The following is a 10,959-nucleotide window of genomic DNA, read 5'->3' as shown; positions in this document are numbered from 1 at the left end:
TTTTCCATTGTTTGCCTAAAATTGGGGGGAAGAAAATGGACATTTTAAAACTGAAATTAAATGTTTATAGAAAACTGGACCAAAAAATGTGAATTGAGACAAGAAAAGCCAGTAGAACCAGCTACAACTGGACAGCTGTAATTTTGTGGAATTTATTTCCATGGAAAATTAGAGCTTTTCTCTAAAATCCCCTTTAATTATATATGTTCAGAAAGGGCTTCTTTGTCTCATGATGTTGAGACCAAACTGACTTGAGCATTGGAAGTTTGAGTCACCATTATGGTAAAGTTTTATTTAAGGGGATTGTTGAACTCAGTGTTACACTTTCTAAAATAAAGCCTTTGTATTGATACATGGGACTACATATAATGCATTTAGAGTTAAAATATTTAATGAAAACATAATAAACAAAGCTTAATTAATTTATATAGCATTTAGGTTTGAGTTGCTCTAAAAGTAACAGCTATAATTTTAAAAACAAACAATTGGAACAGTTCACAAGTCTTTGTAGAAAGCATTACATAGAAAAGTTAAATTATTTCAGAGAACGGTTGTTCTATTGAGGCATTAGCAGACTCCTGGGAACAAAAGTAAGAAATTACAAATGTGACACCCATTCAGTAATGGTATTGCAAACCACAGTGCCTAAAAATGAAAAAGAAAAGAGAGAGAGAAGAAAAAATATCTACTATAGGGGAAGAGGGAGGATGGAATGGTGAAGTGATGGTCAGGAGGTATGCTGGGGACATTGGTGGCAGGAAATAGGCACTGGTGAAGGGATGAGCCTTGGATATTGTATGAAGTGAAAGGAATGGTGTTGAATATTAGATGACTAAAATTCAATCATGAACAAGTTTGTAACTATGTATCTCACGGTGATTTCATTAAGAAATTTATTTTAAAAATGTCAGAGGCTGGCCAATATCTAGTTATTGTTGGTGAAATTAGGGTGAAATACTTCACAGGGCTGGGAGGAAGGTGCTTCAGAGCAGACAGCCACAGTGGACCAGGTGTTACTTCATTGCCTTCTATAATGAAGACACAGAGCTTTGTTTTAGAGGTGGATTGTTGGTGTCGTTCCCTGAGGAGTCCACTCTTTTCCTTTTCTTTTGGTTTCCTCAGAACAGTCAGGGTGGCTAAGGGCAGGTGTGGTAGTGCAGAGCGTCTGGCCTCAGATCAAAAGTTTCTGGAACTTTTGTTGTTTTACCAATTTCACTATTGACAAGGGAGGGGACTGTTGGCTTCCTAAGAGACAGATTTTAGGCCATTTGATTATAGACCTTTGGTAAACTGGTATTTTTTCTGAAAGCATTTGAGAAGTTGGGCCTCTCCATGCATAAACATGATTCTACCTTTGTAGTATGCCCTATAGCTCATCTAAATCATAACATGTGAAGACCATATTATTATTATTACTGTTCTAATATTGTCTTTGGGTAGACAATAATAAAGCAATATGCAAATATTAATTTTGAAAAAAAATTTTATCCTCAAGAAATACTGGAGTTGGACAACACAGTTATGGTAATCACTAGTTCTCATACATCCTTATAATTTCAGAAACATATTTTATACATAGGACTTTACTCCTTTATGCAAAACAGATAGTACAGACTGAAGCACCCTTTGGTTTTGTTTTTCTCAATTGCAACTGAGAAACTATTTTTACATAACTGAAACCAATGTTTTACACTTCATTGACTTCCTTGATAATCAAGACTTTAATTAATTGCACTTAATGGTGTGTGTGCAGTGATGCATCTATTTCCTCATGAGCCAACATATTTATCTTAAATCTGTTTATAAAAGGATCCAGAAACCTTTGACACAGATGCAATTATTAAATACAATAGGCATTAAGAATAAGGAAAGTTGAACTAGACTCGACCATTCCCAACAATAAATTTGTGTAGAATTACTGTATCTAATTAAAGTGCTTAGGGTCTTGTTAACTTTGTGTTTAATATAACCAATAAAATATTAAATTTATATATATAAAATTTATATAAAATTTTATACTAAAATTACATATATTTATATGACTATATAATTCACATGTTTAAAAAATTAGTTGTTTGTATTTATTTTAGTTTAGTGAGTTTCCATAGTGTTAGAGTTTATAGAACAGATGTAAAGTGTTACTACATACAACTACCATTAAAGTGTCTATGACAGTCCACGACTGTTCTTGTGTCACATCTAGTCTTCACTTCTTAGGCCCTGCATCCTACATGTTTCAATAATTAGACTTGTATTTTAATATCAGGGGATTATCATTGTTTAGTATTATCTGGTTTCTTTTGTTTGTTCTTTTTGTTTGCTTTGATTTTGTTTGGGGGTCACACCCAGCAGTGCTCATGGGTTAATCCTGGCTCTGCACTCAGAAGTAACTCCTGGTGGGGCTTGGGGAACTATATGAGATGGCAGGTATCAAACATGGGCCACATGCAAGGCAAACCTTCCCTGATGTGCGCTGTATATTCATATATATATATATACACTTATTTTTAAGTAAAAAATGGTTTTATTTGGAAGTTCTGAGGATGTGGAGGTTGGAGACAGTTAATGAGAGAGAGACAGAAAGAAAAAATAAGAGAAACTGAGAGAGAGAGAAAGACAGAGAGAGACAGAGAGACAGAGAGAGAGAGTAAGTAATATACTAAGAGAGGGCTTTTCCAGACTGGAAGGAGAGTCCCTGCACTTCAAGTATAGATTATGAAAGTGCACATCCCAAGAGGAGATAGCAGACAACACATGCTGAAAATGTCATTTTATGTTGTACATTATAAATATATTTTTCTTTGTGGGATTGCAAGGCTTACTCTTGTCTCTAGACTCAGGAATCACTCTTGGAGGTACAATGGGGATCCAAAAGGGATACAGGGGATTGAGCCCAGGCTGACTGAAAGGCAAGTTCCTTATCTGCAATAGTATCACTCTGGCCATATTTTATATTTTAATCTAAAAATGCTCTGAGTAATTCATAAAAGGGAACAAGTATCTTTTGATTAAAAATTAATGCTGCAATTGTGTAATCATTTACACTTAAAATTAGGAATTAGAGTTAATTTCAACACATGATGAAATAGAGATTAAGCTTTATAATGTAGGCAGTTTGCATTTTATTTGTTAAATAAACTTTCACCAATGCCCCCCTCCCTCCTTTTTCACCTATGCCTGTATTTGAGACCTACTTCTCTCACTCATTAACATTGTCATGCTAGTTATTAGTGTAGTTATTTCCCTAACTGCACTCACTACTCTTATGGTAAGCTTCAGATTGGGAGCCAATCCTTCTGGCCATCATCTCTAATGTCTCTGGGCATTATTACAAAATACCTTTAATTTATCTTCAAACCCATATATATGAGTGACTCTAAAGTACATTCTCTTAGAAGAATAAACATTGGCATGGAAATATATAATAACAGGCAGACTCAATGTGGATATAGAATATGCTACATTCTTAACCCAGTATCTTAATTATGCTTACCTTTTTATTAATGTCTTTCACATATTGTCTTTGTTTGTTTGTTTTTGGGCCACACCCAGCAGCACTCAGAGGTTATTCCTAGTTCTGTGTCAGAAATCACTCCTGGCAGGATCTGTGGACTATATGGGATGCCAGGGAACCCAGGTCCATCCTGGGTCTGTTTCAGGTCTGTCCCAGGTCAGCTATATGCAAGGCAAAAGACCTACCTCTCTGCTATCTCTCCAGCCCCTGTCTCTTAGATGATACCAATCAATTATTTAGTTTTAGGGCATATAAAACTGCCTTTTATTTTGAAGAGTTAAATAGATAATTGTTGCCTTCAGATTAAGCATCATAGATTGATCTTCCAGTATAGATTAGTAAATAGTTTAGAATCAACTCTGCTAATTACTTTGACAGTTCCTATCTGCATTTTTTCCTAGCACATCCTTACTCATATTGTTCTTATTTTGAAAGATCAGAAGGGGAAAAAATTGGAGGTTAAATTCTTAAACTTTGTGTAAAAAATTCAATCATTCTCCAGATCATTCGCGGATAAAACTTGGGTGTGTTGTTCACTATCAAACATATAATTATAGGGTCTGAAGGGAAAACACAGTGCATAGGGCATTTATCTTGCATGCAGTCAATATGAATTCAACACCCAGCATCGATATGGTCCCCCAAGCACTGCCAGAAATAAACCCTATGTACAAGGCCCAGAGTACCATCAGGGGTGGCACCAAAACAAACAAAAACAGAAAAAAACATATAATTATAAATATTACTTACTGAATTCCTACCATACACTACTTACTCCAAGGCTCATTTCTTCTGATTTTGTTAAACTTGAATTACAGCCCTACAAAGCAGATAGATATTGTACTTTGCAAGAGAAGGAAATTGTTACTAATAATTTTTTAATTAGGTTTGTTTAATTCCAATTTACTAGTCAGTATTCAATGTTCCAAATTGCCTGTTATTTTTTTTTCAAACTATGAGAACCCTCTTCCTCAACCCTGACTACTCACATTCATAACTTTGATTTTCATGAGAGATTGGTCAAATAAAATATCCCCTGGCAGCATTCCTAACTCAGACCTCCTGCAGTCTTTTTCTCATCGATATCGAAGATATAAGTGGTTTGTATCTTAGAAATTTCTTTTCATTATTCTCTGTTTCATTTAAACTTTGTCCTTCCATTGATTTATTCAAAATCTGTTTACTACTCAACCCATAGTTGTTACTCATGTCCGCTACCCCAGGGAAATAACTTCTGCACATTTCAAACAATTCCTTTTGTTAATATTTGTTTGGGGGTCACTCTTGACTGAGCTCAGGGCTTAATCCTGCCTCTGTGTTCAGGGAAGAGTCAGAGCAGTGCTCAGTGAACAAGATTCAATTCTGGGCATCAGAACAGGGTTAGCCACATACAGTGTAAGTGAGAAAAAACTGAATATAGAGACTTTGACTCTATCTCAAGAAAAAAACAAGCAAAGGATATTTACGGTTCAATCATTATAGTCAATTCTATTGAATGCTGAGCTAATTATTTCCTACAATTTGGGACAAAAACATGGTATTACAATGTCTTTACTGCTGCTCCATCCCATTATTTTTTAAATAATTTCTCTATTTAAGCATTGTGATTACAAAACATGTTCATAGTTGTGTTTAAGTCATAAAATATACACTCCCCCACCCTTCATCAGTGCAACTTTACCATCCATTCCATTTTTTGAGAAAATTCATAAAATTCACCAATAGTAGTAAAACAGCTAAAAACAATTTATGGTGTTCTATATGGCTTACTTTATAAATGAATGGGATTTTATAAATGAATATGTGATTAGAATCCCAGAGGAAAGATTATTAGATAATATATAGAAGTACAGCAGAACAATATATAGTCATGTCAAGAGGTGAAGAGTATATGCACTTAAATAGTATTAACTTAAAACCTTTAAAATTGTATTTATATTTTCATTTTTGCATTATATATGCAGGCTTTATATCTCAGTTTCCTAAAAACTAGAAATTTGATCTTAAATGAAATTGTAATTTCATTTACATTTTTGGTTATCCAATCTATTTTCTCTATAAAGAAAACTCTAATGTGTATGTGTATTAATCTCACTTCATGTAAAACTGTGTGAGTATATATTTACAAAGGATAAAATTTAATATTTAACTTCCAATATATGGAATAATTTGTTTTGCTTTGCTTTGTAGTTTGTTTGTTTGGGGACCACATGTAGCAGTGCTCAGGCTTTAATCCTGGTTCTGTGTTTAGGAATCACTCCTGACCACGCTCAGGGACCATATAGAAGCCAGTGATTGAACTCAAGTCAGCCAAGAGCAAGGTAAATATTCTGTTATTTGGGGTAGAATTGATAGCACAGTGGTAAGGTTTTTGTCTTCATGCAACCAACACAGGACAGATGATGGATCGAATGACAGCATCCCATATGGTTCCCTGTTCCTGCCAGGGGTGATTTCTGAGCTTGGAGCCAGGTGTAATCCCTGAGCACAACAGGGTGTGACCCAAAAACCAAAAAAAAAAAAAAAAAAATTAAATAAATAAATGTTCTGCTATTGTACTGTGGTTTCAGCCCCCTTGGAATGTTTTGTAAAAGTAAATTTGAACTTCTAGAAAAATAAATAGATGCAAATAAGTTACAAAGCGGTTTTGAAATTTGACTAAATATAGCTATTAAACTCTAAACCAAGACCACACAAGTTCCTATTTTCATAGTTTGTCTCGCCTTTATACCTTGGAAGCATTTCCTGAAAAATTTTACTGCAAATATAGATCAGTCATCTGCAATTTAGGTATCAGACCCACCATGACAAAATAGAAAGCAGTTGGTATCATATATAATTTGTGTAATTATGTGTGTTGGTGTGTATATGGGGGGAAATCCTCAAACTTTAGAATAAAATCGTCAATTAAGAAAATAGTTAAAACAGAATTGTTAAACAAAGGATCAATGTTTATAAGGAAGTCCCAAATATCAGAGTGGAAAGATGATTTAATGACTTAAAGTACTTGCCTAACAATTCTCAGGTCATGAGTTCAAACCCTATGGCCACTCACTACATGAGCTAAAGTGATCGTGACTTTCCATGTTTGCATGTGAGTTGTTTGAGAAGAGCTGGGAATACGGGCTAGGTCTGGAAAAGTTCAAGACTTCAAGTTAAAATCTAGGTGTCACTACATCCACTGACGAGCTACTGACCATTCAGTGTCCTGATTGTGATAGAGCCCTGTTTTCAGAAATCTCTGATGAAAAGAAGAGCTGAAGTTGGCTCATGGGGTTAGAAAGAGCTCAAAGAAAGTCAAATCCTTGCCTAGGATCACCCAGACAAGGTTGGCCAATGTGATTTCTGTCACCAGCAAAGAAACAGCTTTGATGTGTGTGTGTGTGAGTGTGTGTGTGTGTGTGTGTGTGCTTAAAAGCAACAAATCTGGACTAAATAAGAGACCAAAAACCAGTAATATTGGATAAAATATATGATGTGTTGTGCAAGAAAAGCCTACAGGGAAAATGTATAAAGAGGCTTCATTTTAATATTTAGAATAGGAGAATTGCAAATTAAATAACTCTTATGTGGCATATTACTATGACAAAACATTTTGAAAAGAATAGCATCTAGTCATGGGGAGAATTATCATACTGATGGATGGGTAGAGATTTGGGAGGTCTTTGGAAGAACTGTGTAAATTAGCATAAAAAGTCTCCCAATAGTATTTAAAATTTATAACACTGTCATCTTTGGTCTGGAAGTCCTATATTTAATGATCTTCTAGAAATAAAATAGCCGGGTCATAGTGTGTGTGAAGAAAAAATTTTAGTATATTATTTATGAGTAATAATGTTATATATGTAGCAAAAAAGAATAATCAAAGGAATAGTTTTGTAAATATGTCAAATATGACCAGTATCTATTAACTTATTGAGTGAAATAAACATCCTATTCTAAGTTAGTAAGCATTTTAAACTATACATAAATATATTTAAACCTTGATAAGTATCGATGATAACAAAATATACATGTATGTGTATTCATATGCCCATGTAAGAATTTATCTAGGTAAGGTAAAGTACACTTAGGCTATTGTTATTGTCAGCTAAGTTAATATGATGAAGTTAATGTTTTCATTAAAAATATGTCTTTTCTAATTGAAGTAATGTTTGTACTTTTTAAAATACATTCAAAATATATTTCAAATAAATGTAAAATTATTTTACGAAGTAAATGTGCTAGTGATGTTCAATATGCAATAAAATAATTTTCTTACATTTTTCTGTATTTTTTAGCTTTAATTTTATTTCTACTCTTATTTGCTCTAATTTCCTTTATTATGAATTGTTTATTTGAGTATTTCTGTGATCGATAGCATCCCAATTCTAATTAAAGGTGAAAACATCTGAAGCTCATAGTTTAGTACAAAACCCTAAAATAGCTTCAGTATGTACTACTTCAGCAGATGAGACAAGCATAGCAAATGGAAATTGCTTCATCTCTATAGAAGGCATCTCAAATTGTGGCAGTTTTTCTGAATAGTAAAAAACATTGTAACACAATATTTATATAATAAATAAAATTCTTTAATGGATAATTAATTAATACTTATTTAGCATCTTAATACACCAGTGCTCTATTGACCAATGTACTGAAGAAATTAAACAGCAACTATTGCTTTATCCTGTTGTTCAAAAACTAATAAAACACATTAATATAGTTTTATATAGAATTAATCATTACAAAGGATATGAACCAAGAAGAACTATAGAAAACATAAAGTACTATATTATTAACTAAACACATATAAGAAAATTCTCATTCCTGGAATTAGTCTGACTGCTCAATGGGTCAAATTTGGGATTTGTTGAGTGAAGAGGTTTTATTTAGAAAAATTGAGTTTGTCAATTCCTTACCAACAACATAATAAAATAATACTAAAGTGTGCACACACATGTAGACACACACACATAGACACACACAGACTTAGATTAATTCTAATATTTTAGAACCATAATCTCATACTAAAATGCCTTAAAAGGGTTATTAAAGACAAAAATAAATATAGTTCAAAAAAATTCAATTTTTTAGTTTAGTTGAACCCATAAAACAGTAGGTAATTACCAAGGTCAGCATCAGGTCACACACTTTTTGAGAAACTTTCAGACATTTATTGTGCTACTAAACACTGTGAATCTATCTACATCACTCTAAATATGAATCAAAATAGTGCACCACTCTTAGGAAGTCTTATTGTGGAAAGTTGAATTCACTAAATTCCCAACTTTAAATATATACTTTATGATACATTTGGGTTTTTTTTTTTCATATTGAAATTCTCTTTTGAGAATTTTTTTATCCTCTACTACTGCAATCAATTCACATATCTGGTTCACGAAGCAACTCTTGAATGCTCTGCTCCATCCCAGGCACATACCCGGAGTAATTTCACATTCCTGTGATAATAGGATATCACATTTTAATCTCACTCCAGCCATACCACCAAGAGGCCATTATCTGGTAAGAATCTCTTATTCAGATTTCTGTTGGTTGATCTTTACCTATAAGGTGATTCAAAACTTTTTTTTCATTATATCTTCTGAACCTATGGATGCCAGATCCCTTTGTTTTCCTAATCAGCCTACTTCACTTGGTCATCTTAATTTTGTGGGTGGGATAAGTCTCCCAAGCACTGCTTATGGGGACCAGGAGTCAACGAGGTTATTTTCATAATCAAGCTTTGCCATGCAGTTCTGGGGTACCAGGTTCACCCATAGACCACTGAGGAGAAAGCAGGTTAGGGTAGGGTGACAGGAAGTCAGTCAATATCATGTTCATGATGCTGTAGTGATAGCACAGCAGGTAGGGTATTTGTCTTGCATGCAGTTGACCTAGGTTCAATTCTTGGCATCCCATATGGTCTACTCAGTCTGCCAGGAGGAACTTCTAGGTAGAGATCCAGGAGTAACATCTGAGCAGCACAAAATGTGGCCCCCAAATAAAACAAAACAAACAAAAATAGTCATGTTCATGAGTGAAATAGCCCATTAAAATCTCTAAATTCAGATTCAATTTTATAAGTCTCTTGACACACACACAAAAAAAATAGATCTACAAAACATAAGTTTCTTTCCACAAAATGATATTAGTTATCTCCATAAAAATATAAGTTTTTATGTTAACAGGTTTTGAATAATTCAGTCATAAACAATTTGAGTGGTATTTTATGTTTATTTAATTTTTCCAATAAAAGCAGGGATGCAGAAAATTTTTTCCAAAAAGATTACAAAAGAAATATACACGATACCTTAGGAACTATTTCTTAATAATAGCAATTCCTATTTCAGTTGTTCTTATTTTCTTGAGTTATATATGTTCAGATATCACACATTTCCCTTTGAAAGGCCTGAGACTCAGTATCTTCCACTGAAGTTTTCTTCCCAGAGAAGGCTGAGTCTTGGGCCAGAAATGCAAATTTAGTTAAGGGTTTTATACTCTAACAGATTAGCCACATTTTTATAACTGTATATAAACATTTTATAACTGCCACCCAGAACAATAACTTCTCATCTTGTTCTTTGTTAGGCACTGACAAAAATATTCAAAGGTCTAAGCCTCTGAGGATCCACTCTATGTGTGTTTTCTTACTGAGCACCTCAAATGTGTAATCCAAATAAATGAGACCAAGGAAATGTTAACTAAGGACATATTGTTTCTTGAATATCATGCTAAGAATTGCACGCCTAAGTACTATGAGTGAAGATCTTGTCAAAAAGCTGTGAACCTCTTAATTTTCTTCTTGGGCACAGCAAGATGGCTCCCTCAAAGAAGGGCGGTGAGAAGAAAAGCCGCTCTGCCATCATCGAGGTGATGACCTGGGAATACACCATCAACATCCACAAGCACATACATGGAGTGGGTTTCAAAAAGCCTGTGCCTAGGGCACTCAAAGAGATTCGAAAGTTTTCCATGAAAGAGAAGGGCACCCTGATGTGTGCATTGACACCAGGCTCAACAAAGCTGTATGGGCCAAGGGAATAAGGAATGTCCCATACAGAATCCATATACATTTGTAATAAAGATGAGATTCACCAAACAAACTATAAGTGTTGGTCACTTAGGTGCCTGTCACCACTTTCAAAAATCTAAAGTCAATATGGATAAGAACTAAACAGGTGACATAAAAAGTTATAATAAGATTTAAAAAAAAAAAAAGCTGTGAGCTTTAATTTTGTGAAGATTAATCAAGAAGTGAAAGGTTTGAAAAGAGAGAGAATTTAGAGTAGTGGAGTTATTACAACAGTTCATTTTCCTTAAACTTGAGAAACAATCATCAAATGTCTCCAGTGTAGGAACAAATAGCTCAGATTCAGAACTGCTCCAGAAACTTCAAGTATAATAGCTGCATAAGACAAGAAGTGTTACTGATTGCTAAAATATCAACTCTTCAGGGAATCAGT

General features: G+C 34.0%; 1 pseudogene; it reads left to right on the top strand.

The window, feature by feature from the left end:
• The first annotated feature begins 10,303 nt into the window (after positions 1–10,303).
• On the top strand, positions 10,304–10,683 carry LOC126004445 (60S ribosomal protein L31-like; annotated as a pseudogene).
• Positions 10,684–10,959: the final 276 nt, after the last annotated feature.

Source organism: Suncus etruscus, chromosome 3 (genome assembly GCF_024139225.1).
Source record: "Suncus etruscus isolate mSunEtr1 chromosome 3, mSunEtr1.pri.cur, whole genome shotgun sequence".
Lineage (NCBI taxonomy): Eukaryota > Metazoa > Chordata > Mammalia > Eulipotyphla > Soricidae > Suncus > Suncus etruscus.
Note: the sequence above shows the minus strand (reverse complement) of the source record. Positions and strands in the feature narration are given on the sequence as shown.